Source organism: Acanthaster planci, linkage group LG03 (assembly GCF_054643075.1).
Source record: "Acanthaster planci isolate LZ-2023a linkage group LG03, COTS_SCS, whole genome shotgun sequence".
NCBI classification, from domain to species: Eukaryota; Metazoa; Echinodermata; class Asteroidea; order Valvatida; family Acanthasteridae; genus Acanthaster; species Acanthaster planci.
Window position 1 is genome coordinate 16,085,552 of NC_141779.1, and position 16,738 is coordinate 16,102,289.

The 16,738-nt window shown below is 41.4% G+C and overlaps 1 protein-coding gene across 24 annotated transcripts in view; it reads left to right on the forward strand.

Annotated features, from left to right (window-relative positions):
• Positions 1-16,738, forward strand: part of LOC110973023 (CUGBP Elav-like family member 2) — a 96,530-nt gene that overhangs the window by 622 nt on the left and 79,170 nt on the right. For 22 of the 24 annotated variants that reach the window (XM_087135079.1, XM_087135077.1, XM_087135082.1 and 19 more), the window contains exon 2: positions 4,039-4,137. The gene's annotated coding sequence lies outside the window, so the exon portion shown is untranslated. Of the gene's footprint in view, positions 1-4,038; positions 4,138-13,737; positions 14,005-16,738 lie in introns of those variants that run through there. The other 2 variants (XM_087135081.1, XM_087135080.1) reach the window with 2 other exon arrangements.

The following is a 16,738-nucleotide window of genomic DNA, read 5'->3' on the forward strand; positions in this document are numbered from 1 at the left end:
CTGGCGACTAGACTAACGTTATATACACCATTTGACATGTCTGGTCATGGTCGGTAGTAAATTTGTATGGAGCTTGTAGGTGTTGTAATTAATGTTAGGGCTATGGCTTTGACATGTCCGTAGCTCTGTATTCCTAGCTTGAGCATGTTGATAGGGCCTAACTCTTGTTCATGCTGTTGCATAAATAGCTATTTCAAAATTGCAGTGGGAAGTTCAGATTATGGTTAATACATAGTTAAGAATAGGAGCTGAATAGGCCTAGGCCACTATCATTTTACGTGCTCATGAGTGGTCAAGGTGCTCTTTACTCAAACGTCTCTGGCCCTAAGTTCCAAGTGTTACTGAGGGGTTCCACTAAATTACAAAAGCACAGGGCATGCAGGGTTAGGTGATGTTATCACCCTGTATGTACAACAATTTATTGGAGTGACAATACAACAATAAGGGTGTAAAAATGTTTTCTTTTAAAAAACAGTCAAAGGGGATGCTGATTTTCTTGACTAAACATCTGAAAGATACAGAAACTAAATAACCAAAGAATTCATTGGTTAATTTAGGACAGTAATTTCCTTAAATTATAAATCCAGGATGGTTCTAAAAAATGTACATCAGAATGAGGGTTCAAGACTTTACCATTGCTAAATAATTATTGGCAATGGCAACATGCGAAGAAGAGAATGTTCTTTTTGATTTGTTCCAGATATACCAGTTAATTACCTTCAAAATGAAATTTTACATTGCAGTTTACAAAATAATACAATTTGGATATTCACCATGTTCTAGAACAAAATGCCTAGGTGTTTTCATGAAGAAAAACCATTTATATTTGAGGATCATCCGAAGTCTTTCTATGCTGATTCTAGCAAAGTGAAAATTTGATTCACTTAATGTTTCGCAAGAATGAAAATGACAGCAAAATTATTTTCTAGGATTTTCCGTATAATGGATGCATATGAATGTTTTAGAGGGAAATGTCTTTCATCACCCAGTTAAATAAAACTATACAACATACATTTACTTCAGTAATTTCCAATTGCCACTAAATAATTTAAGCAAAGAAATCAAATCGATAATTCACACAGTTGAATGGTTAACACGACGATCAGACTTGCTTTATAATTTCGTGAAATACTGACATTGTGAATGCAATTATGAATTAAATGGCCTTAAATTGGATGTATTTTTATTTAAGGGTCACACGCACGACTTGGACTGCCTGTTCATGCCTCTCCCTTTCTGGAAGACAAGATGTAATTGTCAAAAAGCTACAGACAAAATGCAATGGCAAAGACGCCTGTATTTTAATATAGGAGTGGAGGAGTGTAGTGGCAGCTAAGCCTCTTTGATATTCATTGCTTTTCATATCTCGATATCATGAAAAAATATCGCGATATCCGATATCAGTGTGATGTCATTTTCCATCCATAAAATAAACTCGACCAAAATCACCACGTCTCGAGAGCGTCGTTAAGAAGAAGAAGAAAAAAAAACGATGTGCAGGCCTTTGTATTATCTGTACATTTAGAACTCTTATATGCTGGGGGAAAGCAAATTTCAACATGGAAATTGTGGACATTAAACTATCATATATCATATCATGGCACTGTACGGAAAAATCCATTTCCCCGCACACATTGGCGGTAAAGTTCGCTCAATAAGGCAACCCCCAAAATGGACAGAGCACACGCGTGTTACTAGAGGGGCTACTGGTAATTGACACCCTCACCTCATTTCTAAGTCGTCATTTATTTCTCATAAGTCAGCATGTTTCGCTCGGTCCCTTTTCTACAAGACCAGAAAAAATCTTTCGTGTAAGTCGGCAATAAAAATATCATGCTTCGGTATCGGTTTCCTTTGCCGTGGTTGCCTAAAAGCGTCAAGTGACTGCACACTGCCCCGACTGATGCATGCACGTGGTTGAGTACATCAATACCAGGGACCCCTCTCGGGCTACACACATGCACTCTGACCATTTTGGGGGTCACCTTATTGAACTCCGGTCAAGTCGGCATCGTGTAACTCTTAAGTCGGCTGTTGATAAAAGTACCAATCGTGTGTTGATGCATGTCGGCATGTTCTCTCGGTTCCTTTTCCAAAAAACATAAAAAAAATTATCGGTAATGGGGCTGTAACATACTATAGATTTCTGGAGCTTCGTTGCCGATGTGTGCATAAACACACACGAAAATAGGTCAAATATTTGTTAAAGAATTTCTCAGTTCTTTTATCAGTGATACTGCTCTACTTTTACCCTGGTCATTTTCAACCAGAGTGTCCCAAATGATATGATGTGAGCATTAAAACAAATATCCTTAGACTGTTTTTTGTAAGCAAAATACTGAAAAACAAATATCCCAAAAAAATGTACCATAACTAAACTACTAAAACAACACGTACCACATACAAGATGGAATGAAAGCACTTTCACAGGTGCACACAATTCATGGCATGCGCACACACACAGACTGGTTCCTGTCCCGGCCCTACGTTCAGCAGGAGACTACGTAGGGAACAGGAACCGCAACTCACAATCTCATATCCATGGTGTCAAGCAGCATGGCTACTCTGGATTGGGAATAAAGTAAGAACTTGGGACAAGGTTGCATCATGCTGCATTGACTAGTCTTCATTCCAGCATCGATTTTATTGTTCATTGCAAAAAATCTTAACATTACTGTGTTGTATTTATATCAGTGGTTCAAGATTTGACTCGAGCGGAGGTAATTTTGCCTTTTGCAACCACATGCATGCGTGGTAGCTAGATGCGCATTTTGTTATGGTCTCGATTGGTCTCGAGGGAGAGACCCGAGACTACTGCATCCGAGACCAAGACCGAGACCAGCGCTTTTGAGACCGAAACTGGCCATCCCAACACCGAGACCGCAAAAAAATGTCTCAAGACCGAGACCTACAGCACTGGTTTGATTCCTGCCAATTGCAGCCTCATTTTTTCCCAACCGAAACATGTCCCTGAAACAGCTCAATTTGTCTCGTTAAAACTTGTGGGTGTTTATAAAAGGCAAGAGTTGTGGTTGCCAAAATCTGATCTACGTGTATTTCCTTTGTAATAGTGAATGACAATGTTAAGATGACAATCTAGAGACCCAAAGTTCATCGACCCTCCTATGCAAAGATGCTTTTCTCAACAGAGTTGTCCTGTCAGTTGAAGTCAGTCAAGTGACATATGATATATCTTTATACTGCACAGGGGAGGTGGAAGGAATTCTTGACTGTTTTTGATGGTTACAGCAAATGGAGGGTTAAATTAAAAGGAAAGACGGGGACTGCCTCATTGGCGAACAATGACGCACTGGTACATGTACATACATGTTCAAACAATTTGCCTTTAACCCTGACAGTCCTCCAACAGGTGAAGGTTTGAGGACTGTTAGAGATAAGGCCAATGAAAATTTCTGCTCCCTCTTATCTGAACACAGGGTTTGGTAAGATCTTCCCCCCCCCACTTTTTTCTGATTCAGAGTGCAGCTGAGTGTTAAGAGAAATTGAAAGTTGCAAAAAAGGACCATCTGACAAAAAGTTATTATCTCTAACAGTCCTGAATCCTCCAATTTCAATATAATTTTGCACATACCCTAAGGAGTAAGGGTTAAAATGGACCCTTTATTAGTGGATATTCCATAGGGTTCCTGTAGGATTTGGGAAGATTTGGAAAGGTACATGTATCTGTAAAATTACAAGGGAGCTAAGACAAAGTGAAGGATCCTTATCCCTGTTCAAAATTATGCAGCATAGCTGCATATGCCTTCAAGCAACGTCAAATTTTGAGACGTCTGTGATTTTTAATCTCTGTCCTATGCAATCTGACACTTAATTTCAACTGTGCTTGAAAAGCCTATTATGCCGTGCATGTAGTTTCAAGTACATTGTATTTGGAAGTAATGATAGTTACGTGAATTACAAGATCTTACTAATTTTTCTTGGAGTGGAATATACAGGTATTTATAAATTACAAAGGTTTTAAGTGATTTATGTTTTAGATTCAAAAACAATTTGTGTTTTATTCTTTTTCAAACTCAGGCCAGAAAGCAACTACTTTGACTGAGGTCCATCCTGCGTGTTCTTTGTCTGAAGTGGTTGGATTATCTGAGAAGACACTGCACTTTTTTATTTAAGAACGTAAGTATTGATTAGGGCCGTGCAGAGTACCTGGGTACCTGCAACCCGACCTCTGATTACTGGTACCTGGTTTCATTTTGTCAATTTTATTACCTGAAAGTGCCGTGTAACTCTAACCGCCAACACATTTGCTTTCTTGCCGATAAATTGTGAGAAAAAATCTGAGTAAACTATGTTTTGAGTCCATTCGCTGACAATTTCGCGATGTCTAGATCACAGACGAATCGACATAAAGAACCAGTCACAACATGCTGTACTTGCAACTTACCGTAGGCTGGCTGGCTGGCTTGCTGGCCGGCTTGCTGGCTGGCCAGCTTGCTGGCTGGCAGGCTTGCTGGCTGGCTGGCTTGCTGGCCAGCTTGCTGGCTGGCAGACTTGCTGGCTGGCGGGCTGGCTGGCAGGCTTGCTTGCTGGCTGGCTGGCTTGCTGGTTGGCTTGCTGGCCGGCTGGCTGGCTGGCTTGCTGACCGGCTTGCTGGCTGGCAGACTTACTGGCTGGCTGACTGACTTGCTGGCTGGCTGGCTGTGCCCAGTGCATTTTGGTCTTTACACACAGGGACCACCTGTATGCGCTCACACTGCATAAACCAAACCAATCTGCTACAAATACTGGCTTTCAAGCTAGCCTGATTGCCACTATAGACCCAATTGCAGCCCATGCATAGGCAATCCAATTGCAGACTCTGTGGCGGCCATGTGACTGCAAAAAGGGAAGTGAAAGCAAGCCCCAGCTATGCGCTGCTTGTCACACCATAAACACGATAGACCGAACGGCAAAAAGGTTTTGCCACATGAAGGTACGTTTAGAATCATTGCTGGGAAAAACTACACGGCAAATTTCCCATCATACATACATGTACACATGTGGTAGTTTTTGCAAGTTTCAAGAACATTTGTGTACTGATTCAGCTGCTGTAGCTTTGCACATCTGTCTTCTAGACTTTGCATCTCGGATTTCATGACAGTCCTGGGTGTCTTCTGGACGTTAATCGGACTCGCGAGCAGACAAATAATTTTCACTGCCTTATTGCCAGTGCTCGGTGTGGCTCGTTTTAACATGCTCCACATAGGATAGGCGTCCAGTTTATAAACAGAAGATACATGTATTAAGCTCGATCACTGGAAATAGTATGAAGGAAGTGCTTTTTCTCTTTCTCTTTCTCATGGCTGTAAACAGATTTTTTTTAAAGGAAAGGAAGGTCCAGGTTGTTTTGGGCATTGGTGAGGATATTCTTTATGGGAAAGTCAGGCCCAAACTTCATAGATCTGGTTCCTGCCCCTGGAATTTTAAAGTACTTAATCCGTGAGTGGAATTAGCCAGATGGCACCAAGACTGTCACTAACAGGGAGTATATTTTTGTGAACCGCCATTTTAATCGCCAGCAACGTGTCCGTGCATAATGGACTTCAGTGCACGGTACCCTCTCGAAAACCACACACTTTACATTTACACAACTGATCCCGGTGATAATCACAAGGATTTTGCATCCAGGCAAAATTTTGGAGGAGGTGTGAATCCTTGCAATGATCACACAGAGACCCCTGTGATTTGGTGACAGGGATACCCTTTTACACAACACAGTATCTGTGCGATTGTGGCATCAGTGCTATTATGTACATCAAAAGGGATCCATTTCCAGCGCTCATGTCACAGGGCCTTTGGCAGTTGAGTGGGTAGGAGACAAGGTGGAAAATATGTGTGCTTGTGTTATAATTGTAATAATGTTCATGGGTTCCCAGGTACCTGGTACGGGGTACCCGCCCGTTACAGGAATCATGTACCCAGTTTGAATACCAGATGCACCATAAATGTATGTGTACACTACCATCGTCTTTGCATCAACTTCAGACTCAGTGTAACATTGGCTTTAAGTTAAAGTATAAACAAGTGTTACATTTGAAGGTTAGCATTACAAACCTTTTGCCAAAATTTCAGTTACTTTCATATCTGCGCGTTATGTTGGAAGATACTGAATATCTCCCAACAAAAAATACAGATTGAGAGTCATGAAAATCATAAGAATAACTATGCTCGCTTTACCAGGCTTTAAAAAAAGTTGATATGACGATCGGGATTGATTTATGATCAATTGTGTTGTTTGCCTCACTGTGTTACAACTAATTCACGTGCGTAATCCAGAACATAATGAGAGAGGTACATGTACATTTGGAAGCTGTGGAAGCACATTATTAGAGGCACTTCCACGTGTAATCTGAGTGGTCAAGAAATCAATGTGAGCCATCTCCAATAAGTTGTCACAGCGCTCACGGGGATGACGCTCATATTTCTCTTTGGCCCAAGGCTTGTAAATTATGTTTCTGCTCCAGTGGATGTGACACGGGTTCCTGCTGTGGCATTTGTGCCCCAGTGACAGTTAAGCTGTTTTCACTGGACTTGTTTTCGAGGCGATGTCAAAAATGGTGAAATGTGACCACTGTCCGCAGTTAGGCTTTGGACACGGGGGAAAATTTTACTGAGACCACATGAGAAGTAAATCGAGCTGGATATGCAAAGACATACATGTTTGAGGGTGCTTTGTGTGACCTTTCTGCATTTGTTCTCATCCAGACACAACATTACTGTTCTCATCATCTGGAAACACCAGTTTAAATCATCATCCATCAGTGTCGGTAATCATTTCTGCCATGATTGCAATCAAAAGAGGAAAACTTTACTAGAAATATTCGCCACATGCCACACCGCAGCGAAACGTGCAGTGCGCATATGTACATGAGGTTTCCCTGTTTGAAGCATGCCGTTGTGTTTGGGCTGGATGTACTCTCCACTGGCCCCAACCTTCTCATGCTCTTATCGACTCTCGCTGTGCGCATTGAAAACTTCCTGAAATGTCTGCAGTGGACGTAAAAAATGGGTAAAGTAACCGTCGTCTTGGTAAGTTTGACCAAAATAGTCCAGTGCGAACACGGCTTATGACCAGTTCAGTTCTGGTGTTTTTCTCCACTGATTAAGCAAAATGACAGTTTTAAAATTGAAGCCTGTTGGAGACATATTCCATGTCAGCTACATTGTAGTGTGCCAATGTTACTGCACCTTTTGTGCTTCAGGATGCTATGCAAATTAGCATGTAAGCATTACAGTGTATTTCTCGGGATGGATTACAGTATACAGTACACGTTTGGTTTGGTTGTCCTAGTTTTTAAAACAGTTTGTTTTTAAACTCCAGTTCAAGACACCTTCTTCCTGAGCACGTATTTTCAGTTTGAGTGAAGAGACACATTACAGTGGGATTAGCAATTAAATGGGTCAACTTTAGAAATACAGTGTAGTCCCTGCTGCTAGTTAGAAAAGAGAAAAATTGAACAATTCTTTTTTTCCATACACCCTGGTGCGTTATACATGTATATGAGCAGAGATAAACCCAAGAGGTTTAAAAGATAAAGCAATTGGCACTTGATAGGTACATGTTGTAACATATGTACATGTTATGGTCGGTCACAAGGTCACATACATGTACATGTACAGTACATTGTATATGTGCAGTACAGCTCTGCAACCCACGCTGTTTCCATGTACGGTACAATTGGGGCCGGGGGGCACCCACATTACTTTGCGCAGGATTGGTAACATTAATGATTCCGAAGTTACATGTACGTCTAATGTGTAGTTGTAATGTGCAGACAGATTTTATGTCTGGGTTTTGCTCTTTTTTCTGTCCATGTGGTGATTCTCCCCTACCCTTCCCCAAAATACATGTAAGTCTACCAGGACAGGTGTGAAGTATGCCATTAAAATTCAATTTCCTAGTCGTGCACAATGCAGCAAGAGTTTAGCGAATGTTGATGAATGCAGCAAGTAGACCACTTCATTCACGACATTTGGAATGATGCCTCAACATTTTTATTGAAGGTGTAAATGATTTACAGCATCGGCAAGAATGACATTCAAAGTAATTGTGTACATGTACTGCGAGCATGCACCAGTATGGCGAGTCATCAATCTTCTGCCGTGCATGAATTTACTGGAACCGGTACCTCAGTGGGAAGTTTTTCAAGGGTTCCCCTGTCTGAAATTTGTCGCGAAGAAAGCGCCTGCCAGAAAAGGGGTCAGCTGATCGGTTTTCATGCTGGTAGTTGTATCTGTCTGATTCTCTTCTGCAAAAAGTATTTCTGTGGCACAGTCGCATGATTCGATAAACACTGGCAGTTGCTCGTCCTGGTCTGTATCGGGCTGGTGAATTTGAGGGCCCCCCCTTCCCTCATCACCGTCTTTCCAGTGAAAGTGGAGACACTTCCTAAGGCCTCACTGCGACGTGATCAATGTTGCCCGGATATACAGTATGGAAATGCAGTTATGCTGGTGTCATGTTCGAGAGGTTTCTCTGACACGTATGAATATTTTTCGTGAATTAAGAGACTGCTTCAGTTCACCAGCGACGCTGTCGTGGAGGTTTCAAGTGAACGGTTATGAAAGGTCTTCAACGTTATGGTCTCTTGACCGGTGAGAAAGTTTTGGTTCCCAGCAGCTGTGCAAACGAGAGAAACCCAGGGAAAGAGAGCGCACGAAGTGTGGGCGAGTCTTCAGAGACCAACTCCCCACCCCATGTGTACCAATGTGCAGATATAAAATGCAAAGTTTTCTGCTTAATGGGGCAATTTACATGTAATGTGTGGACAAGACGGCGCCGAATATGTAATAGATTGCCCGTTGCTATTCACAAGATGAATTTTTCAAAAAAACATTGCATGGCCCACTGCAGATTGTAAGAGGTTCTGTCTGGCTTCAGCCTGAATTGGAAAGTAAGGGACATCTACAAATTCTAAGTTTACAATCAAAAGCTAAGGTTCATGTGGGTATGCTACAAATGAAGTTTACCGTAACCTTCATGGAAAATTCAAAGTTTGTGTGGAAGTTAAGGAGGATTTCACAGGACTGAGGGAGGCATCCTGTTTCCTTCACTCTTTTGGGGGGTTTGCTGGCCTTTGAAAGGTCTAGGTACATGTACACGTCCCACACGAAAATGTCGCATCAGTTTTTTTAACAGTGGAGGATTTTAAATTACCGGTATCTGAAACGGTTTATCAAAGATACGTGTAAGTTGTACACGTCCATGCATGAAGCTAAAGCAATATGTATCTGTCTAGTACTTTGACACCTACAATCACAAAGCTTTCAAAAGCCTTTGTTAACACGTACATGTACTGTTACCACACCTTTAATACAGGGTGGTGTTCAGTGATGCACATGATATTGTAGGTGTGCAGTTTTTAATAGTATGGGTTGACAATGGATACCACTCTGGAAAGTGCTGTGCTACAGTCCCAGACTTCACAAGGCCAAGGACATCAAATGAGCGCTTCAGAGTACGCCCAGGCGGCATGGTCTGGTCTGTCATGCAAGTGAGGATTCATCATTCAGAGACCTGTATCAAGCCTGTGCATGTATTGCACACACCTGTCCATCAATTACACCCTTGCTCTGTACAGGTCCATGAACTTCCACAAAGGATCAGTCGGATGTTCCACACTTCCATTAAGATGTTAGCCCTGAACAAAACCCAATTGAGGAAGACGTGATTCCGTCAATTTCACAACTGCAGGTAGAAATGGCATTGTTCTTAAGATAGGTGTTGGAATTTCAACAGATTCAAGAAGGTTTCTGTGATAAAATAAATAGAGCTTACATCTACCTGTACAAGGCAAGGATTTAGGGTTCATTGTCATGTAGGAAGAACACTTGTTTGTGTAGAGTGCATCCAAATTGACAAATGGTACTGTTTGGACCTGTCATGAATGCACACTGTGTTAATATGAATTGTGACAGACTTTTGTGCTCTGCAACAAAGTGGATTTTTGCGTGATCAAATTGTTACCTAAAAAGTGAAGAAAAAGTCTAGGTCCCAGAATTTAACGAACAGCCTTATTTCCGATTGCACGTTCTGGTAATACAAACAATGTGCAGCGGTCGTATTGTAAGCCTAGACGGTGTTATGGAAGGTGAAAGAATTTGACATTCCGCACAGCTAATATGACTGGTCGCACAGATGACTGGGATGCACTACGGTAGATTAAAAGTTCATCTAATACTGAAATAGTCAGTGGCAAATTGTTCTTGAAAAGTGAATTGATTTATTTTTTAATCCCATGCATTCTTCAAATTCAAATCAAGAAAGAAAAAAAAAGTCGTTGAAATGACCAAAAAAATTAAATCACGGAAAAAAAATCGAAGAGAGAAGCTTGGCATTCCTACGCTCTATCGATTGTGCACTCCGCGTCCGTCAGCGGATGTGAAGGAGTAACTTTGCCTGCGCTGAGGGCCCCCGCGCGCAGTGGGGCCCTATTAGGTTTCAGCGGGGATAAGTCTCGACGGAGGATTTATGTCTTCTTATTTGATGGACAATCTGACATTTGAGTTAGGAAAAACAATCCTGCCGAGGGGCTCATCTTGACCCGTCTATTTAGTGGCCGAGTGTTTCCCCCACAGTGAGCTGGCGAGATTACGCATATTGATCATGAGTGGGGGGGGGTTTCCTCATATTTTCATTGTAAATCGAGGGATTGAAAGCCTAAACGTGTTAACCATTTAAAATGTGTGCTACCTGTTATTATTGTACATGTATGCTTGATACTAGACCATTTTCTGAGGTCCCATACATACCAGGACATGTACTGTACATTTTCAGTCCTAGGTACGCAGTTTTGTTGATGACAATCAATGTGCAATTTTGTATTGAAGTTATACAATGATAGAAGTGATAGCTTGTACATGTGCATTTTATTTTCTACATTTTGTGTTTGGTCCTACTAAAATGATTTAAGTTAATATAATTTAGGTTGAAGTCTATTTTTGTTATTTTCAACTTGTTTTGACACATCTGTTTCGTATCAGTGTGTATATGCAATATCATTTTGAGAGTATTCCATGTGAGTATCCAAATTTTACGGTAGTTTACCGGTGAAAAAAAGTAACCATTGGTTAAATTCTTTATAATTGCATGAACAGATGGTTTAGTCTTACTGTTTTTTTTGGGGGGGACTGTACCCTCATAACGTTTTGAATTGTCCCTTTACATTTAACCTGTCACATTTTTTGCTATTCATGCTTAAGGTTATACAGTTCAGTTGACCAGCACTTATGATACATTAGCATATCATTACATCATATTTCCTTGTTGGAATATGATTAGCGCTAAAGGGTAGGGCTGATCGGCAGTTAATTAAATAGCCATGCACTGTGTTGTGACTGTGGTATGAGATCCATGCTTGGTTCTGTGGTATTGAAAAATCAACCCATTAAAAGCTGTTAGTAAAATGGAATCAGATTAAAAAAAAAAACCTGCTGTGTGCTTATCCTTGAATGTCAGACAAATTAAAGGCCTGGTCAAACAAATCTTCCGACAGGTAGAAGTACATGTACTAATATCATGTACAAGTACATTGAGTTTACACTGCACTGGTGGGGTACCATGTGGAGTATGCTGAATTATGTTGAACACTGGAGATTTTGTGGGTTGGATTCACAAAGGAGGTGGGTTGCTTTTGCAAGATAGAGTTTGGAGTAAAGTGCAGTCTGTCTTGTCCATGACAGTAGCAGAGTGTATCTACTCTCCATCCAATGGGCCTACCTTCTCCTGTTAAGGGACAGTTCTTCAGTCATGAAAGTTGAAATCCAGTTGTAGAAACAAAAACCTCTCCCGATGTTTTTGGTCCCAATAACGTCTAAATTTCAACACACCTACCGGTACATTGTCCTCACACATGTGATACATGTACATACTTGGAGGTAGGAAAAGATGTGTGCCCCGTCACATGTAGATTTGAATTTTTCAACACTTACTACATGTACGTATTGGTGTACATGTTTTACATGTACATATATTTCCAACAAATGATGAATCTCGTTGATTTGTAATACCTAAAAATGAGGTGATTCCCCGCACACTGCATGCATGAGCATGTTCTTGTATCAGTACCTGGATACTTGCTGCACCAAATCTGGCCATGGAGGAATTTTGTATTCCTACAGTACACGTATGTGGTCCGTCTCAGCACAGTTTGCATTAGGGTTTCTCTGTGAATGAAATTCCCCTACGGGAGGAATTCATGATACTCTTGGTCCATTTTTGGTGACTCAAACTGGCCGATGGACCCCGGCAAGCTTGGTGTTGGAATGGCGAGATGCCTCCGCTCTACATGTAATGAGCAGGAAGTCATGGAGTCCCACCCGAGCAAGCTTGATATGTGTTTTCGTAGCGTCCCTTAGATGACACTGAGCATGCTGTACCAGTGTCTGCAAATAGACATTAGTGAATGGCAAAGCACCCCATGTAAAAAATAACATGTCCCTAATGCGGAATTGCATGTTATAACATGTTTAGTGAAACTGTTACAATGTGAAATGTACGTGCACATGCATGCATGTATCCGAGAGTTCTTCATGTGCTTTACTGCACGATATAAAACTATTTACTCTGTGAAAAACTGACAGATCAGTCTGCAAACCCCTCACCACAGGACGCCAAATGTATCCCAGTCAGTCTGCAAATAGCCCCTTAGAATTTAATTTGCTGAAGACGCTTGTGCCACAGCATGGCAGGTAACAGACAATAATGCCATGGATTATTGAGGAGGGATTACAAGGGTGATCAGGCCGGTGAATCAATAACGCCATATGACTTTTTCCCAGACTTGTGTTGTAATGAGGGTTTGGGTGGGCTGAGCGTTTAAGTTCCCACTTTTATTTGGCCCCTCCTCATGAAACACGCTCTAGATGACCTCGCTCTCCAGCCTCCCACCGGGACACAGCGATCATAGTCTACAACAAATCTCCTGATGCAGAAGGATAAAGGAACCGTTTTGTTTTTTGACGCATTTACTTGTAACATGGGTGCACATGGTTGGATCTTATTGGGACAATTGAAGGATTAGGCTGTGGGGTCAGATAGGTTGAGACTACTGGAGGGGTTGTTGCAGAGTAGGCAGGTATATACGTATTCATTCAAAAAAATGTTTATGCCTATGACACCAGTTAATTTACAGCACCTAATCTTTAGCTAAAATTTGAAGTCGTTATTACCAAGGAAGATCATTTTATAAGTAGTGCGGTTTGGTTGCACTGCTGCAGTGTTCCGATGAAATGCTCTTGCACTCTGTCATTGGAACCTCCATGTAAAACCTTCACTGGAAAGTTAATAGAAACAGTTTTCCTAATAAGGAATCGTGTTCAATCTCACTGCAGAAGCAGTTGTAGCAGTGTGGCCTGGGGTGCATTGAACTGGACATGCATGGGAAACTAGTGCCCTGACTCCCATAGTATCTTTGTTGAAATAACCTGACCTTTCATTTGCCTAGAATTATCTGTAACTTGCAAGCCAGTTTATAATCTACACAACCTTTCTGGGGAAAAAAAATCTCACACTCCAGCATTTTGCAGATAGAGCCGAAACCCAAACATCGCAGCCATTATTAATTTAGGGTAGGGTAAGGAGACCACAATATCACAGACATCCAGTAGCGACCATACTGTCCTGGGGTGATCGCAGTAACACCTTGGCAGCTTTGTGCTTGGTGCACCCCTACTGGAGAGAATGGAACCTACCACATAGCTGAACAGTTAAGCTGGGGCTCTTGTCCAGCGCAGCACACCATACATGTACATGAAACGCTCGCCGGCAGTTCCCCATTATTGACAGTGACAGCGTGCTGGCTGGATACACACTGGCCTGAGCTCCAGAGCACATGCACAAAGAGCGTGTATACCTTCAACACCAGCTCATGTGTGTACATACACTTTGTTTAGGCTCAAAGTGTTCCCGTCCTTTGTGGGATTATTTAACAGAACTGGGATTTAGTTTGACCCAAAAATACTGTCCAATATCGTTGTATGCTGTACCTTGCTTGTATCAAGTCGGTATGTATTGTTTTGCATTTCTTCGTGTTTTTTCTAATTTGCTGTGCTAATGAAAGTTGGTGACATGTAGAATAGATGAGCTGTACCAGTGTGCTCAGTGTTTGCTGATGAATGTGTCCGAAATACGGGTGTTTGTTTTGTTTTTTTTTCCTTTTTTGTTTATGCATGTTTGTAGGCGTGCTTAATAGGAAACACCTATGGGGTACCACATTGCATTCATTGTCCACAAAATTCTCAAGTCGTTTTAAACAGTCTGGTGCCTTGCATCAAAGTCTGATGGGTGTCTGTTGTATGTTGTGAGCCACTTGGAGTCCGTACGCTTCCTTGATATTTTGATTACTGAGACTTTGAGAATTGGCCTGAGTTGGATAATCTGTCTGACTTTGAGTGACACTGAGTCAACTGACCAGCTATCCGGTATCTCTGCCAGAAGCAGAAAAAGAATTCCACCACCATCGGTACAGTCTTTCAAGTGCCTTGACTCATGAAATACAGGCCTGGGCAAATCCCTACCCTAGTGCTGCATTATTTTTTTTTCAGTTTGCCCAGGTAAGGTCACTTGGATTTAATTTCCTGTCCGGCACACTTGGGCAGCATTTGGCCGCTCTGTCTTCTAATTGTAGCTACTTTGAGCGCTGTACTGTACAGTACATGTATGTCACATGGCCTAGACCTTGTCAATGCTGGGCCAGCCTGTACATTGTACATGTACTTACCTGTACACGTATATGTACATTGTGTGCACGTAGAGTGCATGTTCAGAAAGTTCATTGCTTCAGACACTAATTATAATAACGGTGATAAGCAGATAAGGTCATTTTTCTTTCACTGCATTTTGTAGTTTGCATTTGCGGGTTTTATGGATAGGAGAAGAATGTGCGTCAGCAGCCCTGTCCAAATGTGAAGCTGGCTTTGTACTGTGACCTTTTAATTCTAACAAGCTTCATTACTCAACTCATAACCCATTGTACTGTTATTTGTACTTTACCGTTTGTCATGCATGTACCAACGGTACATGTATGTACAGTTAAAAGCCTACAGCTTTCCTCGATATCAACTCATACAATCAGTGAAGCTTGATCAGTAGAAACCAGGTCTTATCTCAAATCTAGTTCATGATGTCCCCAGTACACGATGTCCTTAGTACACGATGTCCTTAGTACACTTTGAAGTTTTGAAAGCTGTATGTTATTTCTAGTATAAGTTTACTAATTTTTACTGATCAGTAGAAAGAGACACAATATATGTAGGAATGCTTTTGTGTGTATGCATTGAACGTGCATGGATGTAAGAGAAACTGGATTCAAGTTTCAATTCCATCAGAAAGTATTTTTAACGGGGAGGACTTCAACAGTGATAAGTTTAAATGTTTACCAAAGGCTGGTTTCACTGAACTGAATGGCAAAGAGTAAAGGGGAAATATGCCTAAATTTCCATTTTCCTTCCAGTACATGTACAGAAAATTCTCCCTCTATCTTCTGTTAACATCTGTCGGCAACAAGTAACGCTTAATGTGACTAATTTGTGCAGATTTGCTTCGGACATTTTGAATGGTAGTGAACTGTCTGATGGATGATTATTTTACAAGAAATGATATGAAAAATGATACAATTTTTCAAACTGGCTAAGAATTTGATTTTGTTGAGCTAGGCTTGGACAGTATTTTGGTATTACCGAATAGTGACAGTATTTTTTCTCAATACCGGAAAATACAGACTGGTGATCCGTAAATACCGGCAAATACCGTGCGGGAAATTTTTATACCATGGTATTCTTTCTGTTATGCTTTGAAAATAAAGGAAAATCACCATATTGTTGTATTTCACGCCATCTTTTGTGGTACAAGTCATCCAGTGTCATGTCTGCGTTGTCACTTGGACTGGGTAACGTGAAACTTAAACAACTGTCAACCCACCAGCCAAAAGCCTTTGAAGTTTTATTGCCCCCCCCCTTTGTGTTTGTGGTTTGGGTGCAGTTTCTAGAGTCCGACTGGAAGTCAGAGGCAGTTGTTGGCATTCCTTATGAAAGTCCCCGCTTATTGCCGTTGCCTTTTGATGACGCACACTTAACACCCCACTTCAAAGAATATCACGATATTAGTGAATATCGCAATATTTTTATCATGAATATTGCGGTATTAAAAAATGTGATATGTATCGGTAGTATTGCAGACAGCAGACAGTCCTTACTTGTACATGATCCCGTGGGCACTCTTAAAATTTTTTTAAAAGGTTATTTTCAATGAGCTGGTTGGAAACTGAGTGTGCCCGTTACTTGGAGTTTGATTGAATGACGTTTTATTCAGATTCAACACTTGACATAATGAATTGTGTGTGTGGTTCCAGGTACATGCACTTGAAACCTGACCAACTGCCCAGGTCAGACCACTTTCCACTTCTCAAGGGCCCTGTGGGGAGTTAAGACAAGTTCCGAGCTGAGCTGAATACAAGACACGCTTGGGCCTTCCAGATTCTATTGTGACCGGTCCTGAGCTGATCCATTGAAAGCCGTATGCTTTTGGCTCAGTGTTTGTACATTTTTCCCTCTCTGTCTCTCTTACTAGTTTGTTCACGGTGCTCTTTCCTTGTGTTTGGGGCTCTACAGAGGCCGAGAAACCTTCAAGGTGACTTTTTTTTTCCTCCCAGCCGAGATATTTGCAGCTGTTAAAGTAGTGACAAAATGCAAACTCCCTGCTGAAAAAAAATAGCAGGATGTTTTGCCTCTCACAAGACAT